General features: G+C 37.4%; 1 protein-coding gene and 1 pseudogene across 1 annotated transcript in view; one reads left to right on the top strand and one right to left on the bottom strand.

Moving 5' to 3' along the window:
• RHOA (ras homolog family member A) overlaps positions 1 to 19,177 on the bottom strand; it is an 87,660-nt gene that overhangs the window by 51,083 nt on the left and 17,400 nt on the right. The window lies entirely within an intron of this gene.
• On the top strand, positions 709 to 1,601 carry LOC143656783 (G protein pathway suppressor 2 pseudogene; annotated as a pseudogene).

Genomic DNA, 19,177 nt, shown 5'->3' with positions numbered 1-19,177 from the left:
TAGAAGATTGAAATGCTGGTGATCGGTGAAGGGGAGGGGTAAGGAGTATGGTATGTATGAATTTTTTGTTTTCTTTTTAATACTTTTTCTGAATTGATACAGATATTCTAAGAAATGACCATGATGATGAATAGACAACTATGTGATGATAGTGTGAGTTATTGACTATGTAACAAGAACGGAATGATCATATGATAATGTTTTTGTTTGTATGTGGTTATGTATCACAAATAAAAAATAAATTAAAATATATATATATATATAACATGTAGTCAATTAAAAACCCATATATAGGGCAGGCCACGGTGGCTCAGCAGGCAGAGTTCTCACCTACCATGCCAGAGACCCGGGTTCAATTCCCGGTGCCTACCCATGCAAAAAAAAGGAAAAAAAATTTTTAAAAGTAAAAAACCCATATGTAGGAGCCTATAAGGAAAGTGAAAAGAAGGCAGGTAGGGAGGGGCCACTGTGCCCTGGGCTGGGGAGGTGAACACCCAGGATGATGGGGTCCTCCTGGCTTCCGGCCTTGTGGGACCAGAGACACGTGAAAGTAACAGCAAGAAGGCTTCCTCCTCAGCCAGTCAGTTCAGCCCACCTGGGCTGGGGACTGTCCTCCCTGAATGCCTGTCTACCCAGAGGCCCTGTTTGAGATCTAGCAGTCAGTTACAAAGCCAGACACCCACGGGCCCAAGTGACCCTGACAGCACCATGACTGTGCTCCTAAAGAACTCCAAGCTTTCTAACGCCATGGCCAGGGTGCTATACTGGCACATCATGATGGAGAAGCACATACAGCAGGAGGAGGAGGTGGACAAGATGATGGAACGGAAGAGCAGGAGAGGAGGAACAAAGAGCAGATAGAAGAAAGAATGCCATTAAAAGAAACCAAGGAACAAATTCTGAAGTTGCAGGAGAAGCTTCTGGCCCTACAGGAAGAGCAACATCAGCTTTTCCTGTAGCTCAAGAAAATTTACACAAGAAAGGAAAATGGAGGCAAAAGGAGCAGATTAACTAACCACTCTGACATCAAAAGTGTACTAGCAGAGCCTGACAGTTCACACAGGAACTCACCTCCTCAACAAGCAAAGGAATAGTGGACAACACAACCGTCCAGGCACCCTTACAGCACACAACAGAACTGAAAAGATGTTTGGACCCCAGGTGCTTCTGAGATTGGTACTATGTGGGCTCAACAGGCCACTTTTGCAGGAATCTCTGAGCACGGGCAATACCAAGGCAGACCAGGGAGTGCCTAAAGGACTGCCCAGCCCCAACCTCACCATGGGCCCACAGAGCCAACCTATAATCCCAATTAACAGCTCAGAGCACCTTCAACGTTTCCTGTAGTACAGTACCTATCTCAGTCACAGCCCTATGCTGCACATGGTCACTTTTAATCCACTCAGCCTGTTGGTGCCCTGTCATTCCAAAAGCAGATGGAACAGGCTAAATAGCAGATTGCACCCTCCAACTCATCCTACCTTCATCCCATGCATGCCCGGGCTCTGTATCCACTTAGGCTTTGCAGCTATGAGCCAGCTTGGACTAGGCTCCCTTTCATTCAGTACAGAAACCAAGATTCCATCACAAGTGACCATTAGATTATATCTTCAACCCTACCCTGATGGCCCCCCACCCCCTGCCACCACCACGGCCTTTGAGGGCTCTGCCTCCATGTGTTCCAGGCCAAAAAAACCTACCTGCTGCTAGCAAATAAATAAAAAAATAATGATGAATATAACTAACACCAGTGAATTGTAAACTTCAAAGTAGTAAATATGGAAAATGGTATGCTGTATATGTTACCACAATAAAATAAAAAAATAAAACCAGAGTCACACTGAATATAGACAAAAGTGAGATTAAAAGTTTCTCAATGCAAGACTTTTGATTAAAAACATCAAAAATTCAATTTGAGGCGGGCCGCGGTGGCTCAGCGGGCAAAGCGCTTGCCTGCTATGCCGGAGGACCTCGGTTCGATTCCCGGCCCCAGCCCATGTAACAAAAACGGAGAAACAGAATACAATAAAAACAAGAAAATGTTTAAAAATGTTTCCCTTTCTTCCTTCCTTCCTTCCTTCCTTCCTTCTATCCTTCCTTCCTTCTCTCTGTCTTTCCTTTAAAAAAAAAAAAAAAAAAAAAAAAAAAAATTCAATTTGAAGGGAAAAAATTCAGAATAATCACCTGAAGTTATATATTAATTAACTGACTATCCCAATGCCACCAAAGTTAGTCCTGGTAGGCAAAGAAGGACACTGAAAGCTATAGGAATCACTTCTTTTGATTTGGGGAAAGAGAAGTAGCTCGAAAGAGCAGAATATTTAGGAATATGGACTCTGGAATGGACTGCTTAGTTTAGTTCCTAGGTCAGCCTCTTATTGTCTAGCTGTGTGATTTTGGACAAGCTTATCTCTATGTGCTTCAGTTTCCTAATGTGTAAAACAAAAATATTAGGCCCTACCTCATAGAGCTGTTATAAAGACTAAATATGTTAATATGAAATAAGAAATTTAGAATTTATGTATATGTGCTATTCCTGGCCTTTTCCCTATCTTCTCCAAAGTGGTGAGAGACCAAGGCTTCCCCACCTTTAATCAAATGCCTACAGTTCTATACGTAAATAAGGATAAACAGGAAAGGGGAAAGGGGAAAAACTCCAGAACGAAAGAGGACCTACATAAATGGAAAGACATTCCATGTTCATGGACTGGAGATGAAAATGGCAACACTCCCCAAAGTGATCTATAGAGTCAACACAATTCTTTATAATCCCAGCCAACTTCTTTGCTGAGGCTGACAAGCTGATCCTAAAATTCGTATGAAAAATCTAGGGACCCAGAAAAGCCAAAACAACCTTGAAAAAGAACAAAGATGGAGGACTCACACTCCCCAATTTCAACATTTACTACACAAAGCTACAGAAAGCAACAATGTGGTATCAATATAATGAAAGCATATATATCAATGGAACAGAACTGAGAATTCAGAAACAGGTCCTCATAGACAAAACTGATTTTCAAAAAAGGTGTTGGGTGGGCCACGTGACTCAGCCTGCCATGCTGGAGACCTGGGTTCGATACCCAGTGCCTGTACGCGCAAAAAAAAAAAAAAAGGTGTCAAGACAATTCAATGGAGAGAAGTCTTTCCTTGTAGCAATGATCAGGCCAGTGCTTGCCTGACCAAACAACTGGGCATCATCACTTGGCCAAGTTGACACCAGCACCTAACCATTACAAACCACCTCTTGTCAACTTGGCAGCTATACACATCACATTGAAACACGCAATTTCCAAAAAGAACACAATAATAGACATATGGCTTACCTAACAATACTCAACAGTCCTGTGTACATACAACCATACACACTACATCTCCCCAGAATAGGGTACAAGTCCTTAGGTAACATTCATTCTTAAACTTCATATCCAATGACTTAAATACTATAACATGAACAATACAACTTACGTCATATAATAAGAGGAAAATAAGATATTTGCTTATGTACAAATGTAAACATACTCATAACAAAATAGTGAGGAGATATTCATTTAATCACAGTCCTTGTTTCTGTAACTGGTCACATGGTTGTAGTCCATATTTATCACTACTTTCTTCTACTATCCATTCCATGTTCCCTTTACCCACAGCAAGCACTTCAGCTGGCCATGGTTCTTTGTCAAAGGGGCAACCCAAACATCCTGTCATTTCTGAAGTTTTTGGGCCATTAGTAGTCCTGCCTGGATTGGGTTATCGCAATTTTCCATTGACTTTAATCACAGGGCAAGGTAATACTAAGAGATGCCCTAGGGGATCTCCAGTACTCCAGGAAAACTCTTCTTTACCTCCATTGTGTTGTAGCCCTATTTCCCCTTGATAGTCAGGGACAAATGGATACCCACATGCAAAAGAACTACCTTAGATGATACACAAAAATTAAGGCAAAATGTAAATCCCAACGAATATTATTTCTGTTGACTCTTAAGAACACCTAGGGCTCGAAATGAAACTCTATAAAGATTTCATGCACAAAGTTTGCTTTCCTGGAACCTATAATTCCAGACGGTTCCTAGGTCAGATAAATCCTGAAACCCAGTTACATCTGCTTTATAACTACTTATTGACGTGTGCTTTGAAAATTATTGCTTTTTTCTTCCTTTGCTTTGCATATATGTTATATATTTACAATTTAAAAAAATTAATGCAAGGGTAGATATTGGGTAAGTGGAATTGAAGGGATGCAGATTGTGCAACTGGAACTGAAGGGATGCAGATTGTGCAACGGACTGATTGTAAAAATTCAGAAATGGATAGCACAATACTACCTAATTATAATACAATAGTATTAGAACACTGAATGAAGCTGAATGTGAGAATGATAGAGGGAGGAGGCCTGGGGGCACAAATGAAATCAGAAGAAAGATATACGATAAAGACTGAGATGGTATAATCTAGGAATGCCTACAGTGTGTAATGATAGTGACTAAATGTACAATATTTTGCATGAGGAAGAACAAAGGAATGCCAATAATGCAGGGTGTTGAAAATAGATGTTAATTAATATTTTAAAACTTTAACTTATGTGTGAGACTAAAGCAAAAAATATTTGGTACAAAATTTATATTTTGACTACTGATTTCTTAATAACTTATGTGGACAGCTTAACTGAACACCATAAGTACATGGAAAATTGAGTAGGGCATGAGATTTTGCAGGTTTGTCCAGACTGATACCTCGAGAAATCCCAGGAGGATTTGAACAGTGAATAAAAAGGTATTTGCAAAGTCCCCTTGGGGGAATGGTGAGAAAGGGGGAAAATTCAACTACCCCAAGTAGAGAATTCTTGAAGTTCCCACAAGCAGTGGAGACAACCAAAGCAACAGGCTGAGCCCCCAATCTTGGGGTTTGTTCATATGAAACTTATTCGTGCAAAGAATGGGCTAAGCCTACTTAAAATTAGGTCTAAGAGTCACCCTCAAGACAATCTCTTTTGTTGCTCACATGTGGCCTCTCTCTCTTAGCCAACATGACAAGCAAACTCACTGCTCTTCCCATCTCTACATGGGACATGACTCCCGGGGTGTGGACCTTCCTGGTGATGGGGGACAGAAATCCTAGAATGAGCTGGACTTAGCACCAAGGGAATGAGAAAATCTTCTTGACCAAGAGGGGGAAGAGAGAAATGAGATAAAGTATCAATGGCTGAGAGATTCCAAACAGAGTTGAGAGGTTATCCTGGAGGTTATTCTTACGCATTAAATAAATATCACCTTGTTATCCAAGATGTAATGGAGAGGCTGGAGGGAACTGCCTGAAAATGTAGAGCTGTGTTCCAGTAGCCACGTTTCTTGAATATGACTGTATAATGATATAGCTTTTGTAATGTGACTGTGTAACTGTGAAAACCTTGTGTCTGATGATTCTTTTATCTATCTTATGGACAAATGAGTAAAACATATGGATTGAAAATAAATAAATAATAGGGGGAACAAATGCCAAAATAAATTTAGTAGATTGAAATGCTAGTGAGGGAGTGGTAAGGGGTATGGTTTGTATGAATTGTTTTTCTGTTTTCTTTTTATTTTATTTTCTAAATTGATGCAAATGTTCTAAGAAATGATTATGCTGCTGAAATATACAACTATGTGATGAAAAAAAGAATGTTCATATTCTATGTTGATTGGGTTTATTAATAAAAATTTAAAAAAAAATTAATGCACCATGTCTAAGGGTGAAAGTTGCCCTGGAGGCATGGGATATGACTCCCAGGGATGAGTCTGACCCTGGCACCATGGAATCAACAATGCCATCCTGACCAAAAGGGGTAAAAGAAGTGCAACAAATAAGGTATCAGTGGCTGAGAGTTCAAACAGAGTGGAAAGGTTATCCTGGAGGTCACTCTTACGCAAGCTTCAATTAGACATTGCGACCTACCATAACTTGCCAAACTCAAAACAAAACCATTCCTGACAATCATAAAGAACATCTAGGGTGTTATATAAGATTTTTACAAAGGTTCCATGCACTAGGATAACTTTCCAGAGACCTAAAACCTCCAGGTGGGTCCCTGGACCAGGTAAGCCCTGAAATGTAGAGGGGCTAACCTTTCTAGAACATCAACTAGGACCATCTCCCTATTCCATTATTATCAATAGTCCCTCCCAACTAAAGTTAGAATGAGCATAGCTCAAATACCTCTAAAGAGTGGGAGAAAGATCAGTGATGATGGTGGAGTTATAAAGAGAAGATTGGGTTTAACAAACAAGTATGACTGCTGAATCATTCATTATATTGATATTTCTTCTAGTTTTCAGTATCTTAGAATAGCTGGAAGTAAAAACCTAAAATGGTGGAATTGTAACCCATACCAAACTCTGAAATTTGTTCTACAACTAATTGTTGCTATGTGCTTGGAAATTTATTGCTTTTTTTGTATATATGTTATTTTTTCACAAGAAAAAACACTTTCTTCTAGCCTCCAGTGTTTCAGAGAAGCTAAAAGGAAAAATCTGAAATAGTGGAATGGTAATCCACAGCAAACTCTAAAATCTGTTCTGTATCTATTTATTGAAGTGTATTTTGAAAATCATTGTTTTTTTCTTTTCTTTGTATATATGTTATAATTAACAATAAAAAACATTCTTAAAAAATTAATGCAAAATGGATGAAAGACTACACCAGCTAAAACTACAAAATTCTCTGAAGAAAACATAGGGAAAAATCATCAGATCCTTCTATTAGCAATGGTTTCTTGGATATGACAAAAAAATCACCAGCAACCAAATAAAAAGATAAACTGAACTTCATCAAAATTAAAAATTTTTTTTGCTTCAAAAGGTACCATCAAGAAAGTGAAATGACAACCCACAGAATGGGAGAAAATTTTTCCAAATCATATATAAGGGATTTGGGATAAGGGACTTGTATCTAGAATATATAAAGAACATTTACAAAAAGAAAAAGAACCAAACTTAAAAATGGGCAAAGCAAAAGAACTGAAAGCAGGAATTAGAACAGATATTTGAACACCAATATTTAGAGCAGCATTAGTCACAATAGCTAAAAGATGGAAGCAACTCAAGCGTCCATCAACTGATGAAATGGATAAACAAAATGTGCACATCCACATGATGCAATACTATTTGGCAATAAAAAAAGAATGATGTACTAATATATACCACAACATGGATGAACCTTGAAAACGTTACGCTGAGTGAAAAAAGCCTATCACAAAAGACCACAAATTGGATGGTTCCAATTAAACAAAATATCTAAAATAGGTAAATCTATAGAGACAGAAAGCAGATTAGTGATTGCCTGGGGTGAGTGAGTATATACTAAGGAATATAGGTTTCTTTACGCTGTAATGAAAACGTTCTAAAATTTTGGTGATGGTTGCATAACTCTGTGACTACACTAAGTCAATGAACTATAAAGGGTTTTTTAAAATAAGAAAAAAAAGAGATAAAGCAAGGAAAAAACTAAAGGAAAAGACAAGACTGTGAATGTCTTGAACGTTCAAAGTTTGGAACTTGAAATTCTTTCTCCTGTTAACTGTGAATCTTTGTTCTACCACAAGGCTCAATGGAATAAACGCAGCTATCTTCAGCAATTCTGAGTGTCCTGCAGAACTGAGAAAGATTCTAAAGGCTGTTAGGGGTCCAGAACAGCATGCTGGGATGTACCCGATATTTTTATTCTGCACTCTTCCTCAGATATCCTAGGCCAACCCTGGAAAAGCAGAATGTACTCAGGAACAGGTTTTGAGTAGCAGGTTTCACTTCCAGTCACATATTCTTGATAGACTTCTTCTAAAAATTATCATGAGCTTCAAGAGCTCAATCAAGGAGGCAACTGTTCTGCCTCAGAATTCCAACAGTTGACGCTTCAGAATGAGAAGATACAGAAAAAGCCATAGGATCGCAAACTACTAAAACTGATTAGAAGGCCCAAGTCTGTGCACTGATTCAGAAGACAGAGGTAATCCAGCTTCATAAAGCAAAAGGAGGCTTCCCTTTCTTTGTTGGCAGGTGCCCTCATCGTATCTGTAGTGTCCAGAGGTAGTCAACCTGACAGCCTGTGTTAGGATTTAATATAGACTTGACCTGGGATACTGGTCAGTTTGAACCAGTCAATGCACACAAGTACAAGAAAATATACATATAACAAAATGAGATTGGAAGAACATACGGCCTGCTGAAATCACTGTATTTATTCAGCCTAAGATTTTTTCTTTTTCACTTCAACATAAAAGAATTCTTTATTTTACAGAAATATTTAATGTTTTCAATCCAGTGGTGTTTTTGTTAATATTCTTTCATCAATTGTAACAAAGATACTAGACCAAAGCTAAACATCAATAATAGTGGGCTCTAAGAGGTATGGCATGTATTTTTTTTCTTCAGAGAAATGAGAATGTTCTCAAATTGACTGTGATGGTGAATGCATAACTACTGATTATAAGAATCACTGATGTAAAAAATTAACAACAACAACATATGGCCTAATCCTGTGTGCACAGAATTGCAAAGAGGCAAAAAATTTTAATAGGGAGAGTATAGAAACTGAAGAAAACCCATTTAGGAAGTTATTAACACGAAAGAAGAGACAACCAGTTAAAGTGAAAATTTTACTGAATAAGAGTAAAGAAGTCACCTAATAGTTCTCCTAAAACTTAGGAATCCAAGTAAATAAATTCATTATATAATTTAACAAGCACCTTCTCTACTTATACTACCAACAATTAATAGTTGCTCAACGGCCTACAAAGTTTAATTACTATGCAATTAAAATAACGTAACAAATTAGGACTTCACCTAGAGTTAGACAAGAAAAGATGCTAATATAGAAAAATACATTCTAGGATACATATTCAGAAATTTCAGCCTAAATCACAATGTCACCCAGAAGTAGAAACCTTCTTGTTTTCAAGAACTATACTTTAAAAGCAATGTTTTCCAACTCCTCTGAAATCAAAGGTCATCATCTCCACCAAAACCAAAAATTTTTTTATTGTGAAATATATACACGAAAAAGCAATAAATTTCCAAGTACATTTTAACAAGTAGTTATAGAACAGATTTTCAAGTTTGCTATGAGTTACAGTTCTACGATTTTTCGTTTTTTTTCTTCAAGGTGCTCCAAAACACAGGAGACCAACAGAAATATCAATATAATGATTCAGCAGTCATACTCATGTTAAATTCTATCTTCTTTGTTATACTTCTTCTTCTCTTTAAATAACATATATACATAAAAGCAATAAATTTCAAAGCACATTGCAACAATGAGTTGTAGAACTGATTTCAGAGTTTGGTATGGGTTACAATTTCACAATTTCAGGTTTTAATTTCTAGCTGCTCTAAGGTACTGGAGGCTAAAAGAAGTATCAGTATGATTCAGCACTCATATTCATTTAAAACCCGACCTCTGTATAACTCCACCATTCTTTGATCTTTCTCCCACTCTTTAGGGGTACTGGGGCTTTGCCCATTCTAACTTTTTCATATTGGAAGGGGCTGTCAATAATATGGGATAGGGGGATGGAACTAGTTGATGTCTGGAAAGGCTGGCCCCTCTGCATTTCAGAGCTTACCTGGTCTAGGGATCCATCTGGAATTTGTAGCAAAACTAAAAATATTTTAACAAGTAAGCAGTCTTTAGGCCTTGTGTAAAGGGTGTAATTCATTGCTAGACCTATCCCACTATCATCGACACCACAATACAGTTTTGTAAAAACGTAAAATCTTGTTTGATCCTAGACACATCCTTTTTCTGCCTAAGAAGTCTCCCCACTCCTTGTGCATCTAGCAAATATTTATCTTTGAAGATAATGAAAGTCACTTCTTCTGTGAAATCTTTCCTAATATCCTCCTCCTCTTCCACTTCCTCTTCTCTCCCCACATAACCTCCTTTATGAATATCCTCACATCTGTAACATTTTATTATATTTCTGTAAACATGACTCTCCACTAGACTGAAAGCTAATTTAGGTCCCAGAGATGAGCCTGGCCCTGGCACCATGGAATCAACAATGCCATCCTGACCAAAAGGGAGGAAAGAAGTGTAACAAATAAGGTATCAGTGACTGAGAGAATTCAAATAGAGTTGAGAGGCAACACTGGAGGTCACTCTTAAAGCAAGCTTCAGTTAGGCATTGCTACGAATCATAGCTTGCCAAACTCTAACCAAAACCATTCCTGCCACTCCTAAAGAATATCTAGGGCATTATATAAGATTTTTACAAAGTTCCATGCACTAGGATAACTTTCCAGAAACCTACAATCTTCAGATGGGTTTCTGGGCCACATATGTCCTGAAATGGAGCGAGGCCAGGCTTTGCAGAACATCAGCTAGATCCATACCCCATCCCATATTATCGACAGCCCCTTCCAACATGAAAAAGTTAGAATTGGCATAGCCCAAATACCCCTAAAGAGTGGGAAAAAGATCAAAGGTGATGGTGGAGTTATACAGAGAAGGTTGGGTTTAACAAATGAGTATGAGTGCCGTATCATTATACTGTTACTTCTTAGTCTCCAGTACCTTAAAGCAGCTAGAAGTAAAAACTTAAAATGGTGGAATTGTAATCCATATCAAACTCTGAAATCTGTTTTACAACTAACTGTTGCAATATACTTTGACATTTACTATGTTTTTGTATATATGTTATTTTTCACACACACAAAAAAAGGACGAATATAACAGAGAAGACAGGATTTAACACATGAGTATGACTGCTGAATCACTATATTAGATATTTTGTTTCGTTTCCAGTGTCTTGGAGCCACTAAAAGAAAAAATGAAAAATTGTGAAGCTATAACCCATACTAAACTTTAAAATCTGTTCTATAACAACTTGTTATAACGTGCTTGAAAATTTATTGCTTTTTTGTATACATATTTCAGCAGTTTTTTTTAAAAAGCTAATTTTAGGGCAAGGATGGTCGTATTGCTCCTTACCAAAGCCAAGCATTAATCAATCAAGTGCTGGACACCAGCAGGCTCTCCACATTTGTTTGCCGAATGAATGAAAAAAAGCCTCTGTAATTCCCCAATGGGTGCTACATACAGAAATAAAATTTTAACTTCAAATCCATCTTTCAAAGGAAAGATGTGAAGCACTCCTCTACATCCTTATTTTATTATTCATATGCATTAAAGGAAGCCAAAGTCTTCAGTATAGCTACAAACTGAAATTTAAAAATAGAGAAAAAATATATTCAGGGCAGCTTAAAGAATAAACATAAGAGACAGAATGTTTGGTCTGCATTAAATCCCAAAGCTGCCACTGCCTCTAACTAGTCACTGTTCAACATGGTAGCCACTAGCAATATGAGGCTATTTAAATGTTAATTAAGTTTTAAAGTTCAGTTCCTTTGTCACTAGACACATTTCAAGAACTCAAAAGCACATGTGAAAGGCAGCTATCATATTGGACAGTGCAGATACTCTGTACGTCCATCACTGCAGAAAGTCTACTGGACAGCTCTACTCAAAACAACTTTCCCATGGCTATTTGGCACACAAGATTTTTATTCAGTGTTTTGATTCTTTCCACGCTACAACGATCTGCTCAAAAAGACAAACCTATAATTTCATGTTGCAGCTTTTTCTAGAAAATGTTCACAGAAAAGATTAGGTCTTTTAAAAATAAATTCTGGCAGGCATTCCTTAGCCTCACACTTCCTCCCCAGTTAGTTGCTCTTCTACCCACTAATGCAATACAACAGCAATCTCCTCACCAGGCCCAATGGCCTTGTCTCAATTCTCATCTCCCTTATGTTTAATCAGTCTCACAGAAATCAAGGGTGTTCTATGGGCTATTCCCTGCTCTCAGTGCTAGAGATGTAGTCTAATCTGGAAGATATTCTTGTGGAAAACAGCACAATGTAGTAAGTGCTATAATACAAATGTATCCTCTCTGGTATATAGAGAAAAAACAAGCAATTCTACCAGAGAGCTTCAGAGAAGGTGACATTTGATTTAGACCTTGAAAAGTGAGGATACATCCCCTGGGAGGAGATGGAAGGAATGGTGGTAGCTCAAGAAGACTTTCTAAGTTAAGAAAATAGTCTGAGCAAATGATCTCAATGACCTTAAATACAAGAATCTACAGAGATTGTTGGAAGATGGCTGGAAGATGGGTAGTAATTTACACTAGATGATCCGGAATGTCATGCTTAGCAATCTGTATTCTATTCTGTAAGCAAGGGCAAACTATCAGAATTAAATGATGGGATCTGTGATTTACAAAGAGAGCCCTGGCAGCAGCAAGAGAAATGGCAGGGAATTGGACTGGACAAGGATGAGAAAACCTTGGTGGGACATGAGAATGCCCAGGAGGACACAGAAGAGAAATGGAAGGATGAGGTGGAATAGACAAATGCTTAGGAGGCTTTTTCCAAAGCTCACATAATCTCTCTTCCCACTAGTCAAAAAAAATTAGTGCTCAGGTAAGCTGTTATTACAGGTAAAAACAGCACAGCCCTCAAGTACATTGAGAACCCTGTAGTGTGGAATAGTAATGGGCAGTGATCTAACCAGCAACATGAAAAAGGTGGGCACGAAGGAGCCAAAGATATTTGAAAAGAACAGTCACAAAGGAACAACAAGAACCTACATCAAGAGAAAGGAAGTGAGCATTTTGAGGAAAGGGTCCATATCACATGACTAGCTAAAAAAGGCAAGAGACATGACAATCAGAAGTTTTCCAACAACACTGGAGAAAACCCTTTCAGTTGGCCATGGGGAGGAAGTAGACTGAGGTGGACTGAGAGATGAAGGTACAGAGAAAGGTGCATTGAGAGATGAGGGAAGAGAAGAAGATGTAAAATGTTTCTTTCAAAAAGTCAGGAAGTGAGTTAAATAAACCACACATAAAAGGACAGATACTGTATGATTCCACTTACATGGAATATCCAGAATAAGCAAAACACTCAGAAAGTACCTACAACATGGATGAACATCGTAAACACTACGCTAAGTAAAAAAAGCCCATCACAAAAGACCACAAAGTGCATAATTTCACATATTATATGAAATGTCCAGAATAGGCAAATCTACAAAGACAGAAAATAGATTGGCTGTTACCTAAGACTGGGGAAGGTGAGGAAATTTGAGGAATGATGGCTAAAGAACGTGGTATTTCTTGTTCTTTAGCAATGAAGCAATGAAAATGTTCTAAAATTGACTGTGATGATGGTTGCAAAACAGTGAAAATACTAAAAACCATTTAAATGTATACTTTAGATACATGAATTGTTTGGTATGTGAATTATATCTCAATAAAGCTGTTACCAAAAATTTTTTAATTAAACAAAAATAAAAAAGTACAACAGAGACTCCTTGCTGTCTGCTTCCATTATCTATCTTTCCCCTTCCTTCATAGCTGGTCATACGGCTGTCAATAATAAAGATTCCAGGGTGCACAGTTGGTTCAGTGGTAGAATGCTCGCCTTCTATGTGAGAGACCCGGGTATGATTCCCAGAACAGACACCATCACCTCCCAAAAAAGACTCCAATTTCCAGCTTCCTACTGCTACGGAGGGTCACTTAAGGTCTGGCCAATGGACTATATGCAGAAGTTGATGATGTAGGAGAGGGGAAAACTGCTAGATCAACATTTTGAGGAGACTAGAGGGGACAGGCTCTAGATCTAACACACAAGTGAAGGACTCACCACGGATAGGACTATGGACTTCCAAGGGCCTTCTCCACAGTAACAGGAGAGGAAGCACACCATAAGGGCCAGAAACAGGTGGGTAAGTAAATATAGTGGTAGACTCTTCTAACTGCTTCCATTTCGTCAGGGAAGCAAGGTCATCAGCTAATGAAAAGGATGGGGATGGTTAACAGAAGGCTTGAGGGCAAAAGAAGTGGTAATATACTGCCCTAAAATCAGGAGAATAAATGGACTATGGAATCTTAGTAGGACTGTAAGGCAGTGTTAGAGGGTCACCGTTGACTTGAAGTCAGAGATCACGAATTCAAAGTGAGATCAGACAGCATATTTTTTCCCTTCTCCAGCCACATTCAGTTACAAGTGCAGAATAAATGAAGAACTGAATCAGAGCAAAGATTTTGCCAGGTAAGTAAGATGAAATGAGAAAAAGGCAAGGGAATTAAGAATATATACAAGAGGGTACATGAGAACTCTGTGTTTTATATATTTTATGCACAAGATTTCTGTTAACCTATAACTTCTCCAGCAAAAAAAAATATTAATTAAAATACTCACACATACACAGGGGGTGATTATGTTGATTAGCTAAGAATTTCAAGTTGAAACAAGAGGGGGAAGTGGAAACTAAAGGAGAAGTAATTAGGGTGAATGGATAGTAAGCCCCAGTTACAACCCATTGGGGCTTGTAATTTCAGTAAGCTGAATTCAGTGTCTGAGTACTAGAGGGATTAACCCAGAAAATGAGCACAAACTTATGAGTGGAGGGAACTTTTCTATATATATATATTTTTGTTTGTTTGTTTGTTTTCTTTTCTTAAGGGAAGATGCACAGCAGCACATGTGCAAAGTTCCAACTTGGAAACTTACCTCCTGGAAGCTATAGAAGCATACTGCCTCTCCCCACCACAACTTTCCCACACTAACCAATACTGGCTATCTCAAATTTTCCCTAAAAAGATAAAACAGTATTATCTGTGTTCAAGCACTGTTGAATACTACTGAGGGATGATTCAACCCTCATGTCTCTCCCCTTCATCTCTTCTTTTTTCTTTTTTTTTAAATTTATTTTATTTTATTTTTTTAAATACCAAAAGACACGTTAACAAACCCAAACATTCCTCTTTTGATCTTTCCGTTCTACATACATAATCAGTAATTCACAATATCATCACATAGTTGTATATTCATCATCATGATCATTTCTTGGAACATTTGCATCTATTCAGAAAATGAAATAAAATGAAAACAGAAAAAAATAATTTATACTTACCATACCCCTTACCCCTCCCTTTCATTGATCACTAGCATTTCAAATTAAATTTATTTTAACATTTGTTCCCCCTATTATTTATTTTTATTCCATATGTTCTACTCGTCTGTTGACAAGGTAGATAAAAGAAGCATCAGACACAAGGTTTTCACAATCACACAGTCACATTGTGAAAGCTATATCATTATTCAATCATCCTCAAGAAACATGGTTACTGGAACACAGCTCTACATTTTCAGGCAATTCCCTTCAGCCTCTCCATTACATCTTGAATAACAAGGTGATATCTACTTGATGCGTAAGAATAACCTCCAGGATAACCTCTCAACTCTGTTTGGAATCTCTCAGCCATTGACACTTTGTCTCATTTTCACTCTTCCCCCTTTTGGTCGAGAAGGTTTTCTCAATCCCTTGATGCTGAGTCTCAACTCATTCTAGGGTTTTTCTCAATCCCTTGATGCTGAGTCTCAGCTCATTCTAGGATTTCTGACCCACATTGCCAGGAACGTCCACACCCCTGGGAGTCATGTCGCATGTAGATAGGAGGAGGGTGGTGAGATTGCTTGTTGTGTTGGCTGGAGAGAGAGGCCACATCTGAGCAACAAAAGAGGCTCTCTTGGGGGTGACTCTTAGGCCTAAATTTTAAGCAGACTTGACCTATCCTTTGTGGGGTTAAGTTTCATATGAACAAACCCCAAGACTGGGGCTCAGCCTATAGTTTTGGTTGTCCACACTGCTTGTGAGAATATCAATTCAACTTGGGGAAGTTGAATTTTTCCCCGTTTTCACCATTCCCCGAAGGGGACCTTGCAAATACTTTTCCATGCACTGATCAAATCACTCTGGGCTTCATCAGGGCATCACTCTGGACAAACCAACAAAATCTCATGTCCTACCCAAGGTTCCACGTACTTATGGTGTTCAATTAAGCTATCTACATAAGTTATATTAGGAAATGCACTAGTCAAAATATAAATTTTGTACCAAATAAACATTTTTTGATTTAGTCTCACACATAAGTTGAAATTTTAAAATATTAATTACCATCTACTTTTAGCATCCTGCAGTAATGACATTCCTTTGTTCTTCCTCATGCAAAAACATTTTCAAAATTTGTGCATTTAGTCACTGTCGTTATACACTCTAGGCATTCCTAGGTTATACCATCTCAATCTTTCTCGTCTTTCTTTTTGAGTTCATTTATGACTCCAGCCCTCCTCAATCATTCTCACATTCACCTTCAGTGTTTTATCATAATGGTATTACAGTTAGGTAGTATTGTGCTGTCCATTTCTGAGTTTTTATATTCAGTCCTGTTGCACAATCTGTATCCCTTCAGCTCCAATTACCCAATATCTTACCCTATCTCTATCTCTTGATAGTCTCTGTTACCAATGAAATATTCCTCCATCTCTTTTTAAAGCCAGGAGTACAAGTACAAGTACACATTGAGACAAAGTGTCAATGGCTGAGAGATTCCCTGGCTACTCCAGAACAAATTTTTCTTCATCTCTCAATCCTACAGCACTCGGTCTATTCTGTGCCAAATGATTGTGTAAACCTACATCACTTGATACTGTTTGCAATGATAAAGAAAAGACTCTAGAGGTAGGTGCTTGGGTTCAAAGTAGTATGGTACTTTGGGCAAGTTACTTCACTACTCTGTGCCTCCCTTTCCTCACCTGTACCAATGTGGTAATGCTATTTATCCTCACTGGGTAGTTATAATTTTTAAGAGTTAATATAGGAAAGTACCTATATTAAATAATACCTTTCACATTATAGCTACTACTTAACTGTTGGATAACATTATCTATAAGTTCCAGTACAAAAGACCATATTTCATTTCTATATTCTCTGACTTGAATTAAAGATAAGAACTCTAGCCTTCACCACCTAATGGATAAAAATGTGTTGGTTCTCGAGAGAGCTATGAGAACCACAAGAGCCCACGCAGCCAGAGACCTTTGGAGATAAAGAAGGAAAACGTCCCTGGGAGAGCTTCATGAAACAAGAAGCCTGGAGTGAAAGCTAGCAGGCATCACCATGTTCACCATGTGCTTTTCTAGCTGAGAGAGAAACCCTGAACTCCATTGGCCTTTCTTAAGTGAAGGTCTTTTCTACAATGATCTTTTCAACCAGAAAATGAACAGATGGATTTTACAGTGTGTGCATACTGCCTACGGATGGTGCTCTTCTTGCCTGTCTACAGGGGCCTGGATAAGATCATCTCCAGAGGCTCTGTCTAGCTCTAAGCAACCTACTGTGTCAAGAGGCCATCTCTTTTGGGGATGTGTGATGAGCAGTACTGCTGTTTTAAATATATGTTTGAAAATGTTTTATAATTGAAATTACAAAAGATGGTAGTAGCAGCATAGTTTATTAATTTTTCCAAGTTCCCACATAGCAACAAATAGGGCAGCTAAATAGCAAAACTGAAAACATTTAATACAAAATTAGGTTCCAGGTATCCTCAGAAAACCCGAGATACAAGAATATGGGAATAAACCACCAATATCCATAGACCTGCCATCTGTGTGGGAGAAAGGAGAGGAAACAGAAGACAGCAACAGAGCCTCTGACAAAGCTGTGTAGAGTAGAAAATATAGCCAACAGATATAAGAAAATACAACAGTCCAATTTGAGAATAGCAGCTAAAATGAGCAATAAGTAAGTTATAAGAAAGAAAGAATAAGGAACAGAATGACATCATTCCAGACAATGAATACACACCAAAAAATATGTCCACAAGAATATATCGAGTATAAACTTCTACTTCAAAATCAGTTAATAAATGCTAACAAAATGATACAAGACATGGATCAGATTTTTAAAACTCAGAAATGAAGTGACAGAACTAGGACAACAATCAGAGATAAAATAAAAATCATTTAAGAAATTAAGACTTTACTAGAAAGACCATAAGATCAAATATACAGATAATATTTTAAGAGAACTAGAAGGTGAAAAGAACAAGAATTTTACAAATAAAAATGATAATGATTTAAAAGAAAAATGACAAATTGAAGACAAAGAAGATACAACATATAGATAATAGGAAGTCCCCCCAAAAGAAATCAAAGAGAGGGAACAGAAGAAATATTAAAACCTATAATACCAGAAAACTTTCCTGAAATTAAAAAAAAAGAACTGAAATTACATATTGAAAGAGCACACCACATAGCTGAGAATATCCCCCAGAACAACCAACACTAAGTCATTGTCTACTAAAATTACTGGACTTTAAAGAAAAAGAGGGAAAACATCCTTATAGGCATCTAGGCAAAAGGGATATGTGATATATATATATAAAACAAATATATTTATGTTTATACTTATCATCAGATTTTTCAACAGCAAAACTTCAAGCCAGACAAAATGGAGTAACATAGCTAAGACATGAAAAGTAAGAAAATGTAAGTCAAAGATTTTATATACAACAAAACTGACCTTCAAATATAAAAGGCACAGACATTTATCAACATGCAAGAACTCAGGAAATACTGCTTATCTTTTCTCTCTCTGTGGAATCTACTAGATAAAGAGCTTTAGATGACCAAAATAAGGTTTGTTCATTAGCTTTAAATAAATAACTACTTGTAGGACTAAGACTAAATAAGGGTTAAAAGACAGAGTATGGTATATATTGGCTATCTGACAATGTACAATTATGAAAACTGAAGGAAGAATGAAGATAAAATATGGGAAAAATTTAGCTGTTCTTGATAATGATATTTGTATTTTTTTCTGAGACTATGATGTATGTAACATGAGATAAAGTAAATGGCAATTGTGGGATATTCTATTCTATATTACCTCTGCTCTTGAAAACCAGTGTGGAAGATGAGATACAGGAAGGATTAAATAAAAAATAAAACTGTAACAAAAAAAAATGTGCTGGTATATGAAGGAGTTAATTTTCTAACTTTTTGAAAGGAAACTTTCAAAAGCTTCAAGTTACTAAGATTAGACACCAGACTTCAAATTTACTTCCTCTAAATTACTTCCTTTCTTTTCTAAATGGACCTTAAGTCTTATCCTTCAAGTAGGAAGTCACTTCTTTCAAAACAAAACTTGTAAGCTACAGCACATTGTATATAAAACTTTTTGGTCCCTACCTTCATGTTACAGAACAAAAACATGGAAGAGGAGGAAAAACAAATGTCTATCACAAAAGCCTTGAGAAGAACAGTACCTTAGACTATTTTAAAGAGCAGCATTTTTA

Source organism: Tamandua tetradactyla, chromosome 15, assembly GCF_023851605.1.
Source record: "Tamandua tetradactyla isolate mTamTet1 chromosome 15, mTamTet1.pri, whole genome shotgun sequence".
Classification (NCBI taxonomy): domain Eukaryota; kingdom Metazoa; phylum Chordata; class Mammalia; order Pilosa; family Myrmecophagidae; genus Tamandua; species Tamandua tetradactyla.
This window is presented reverse-complemented; position numbering and strand designations above follow the sequence as displayed.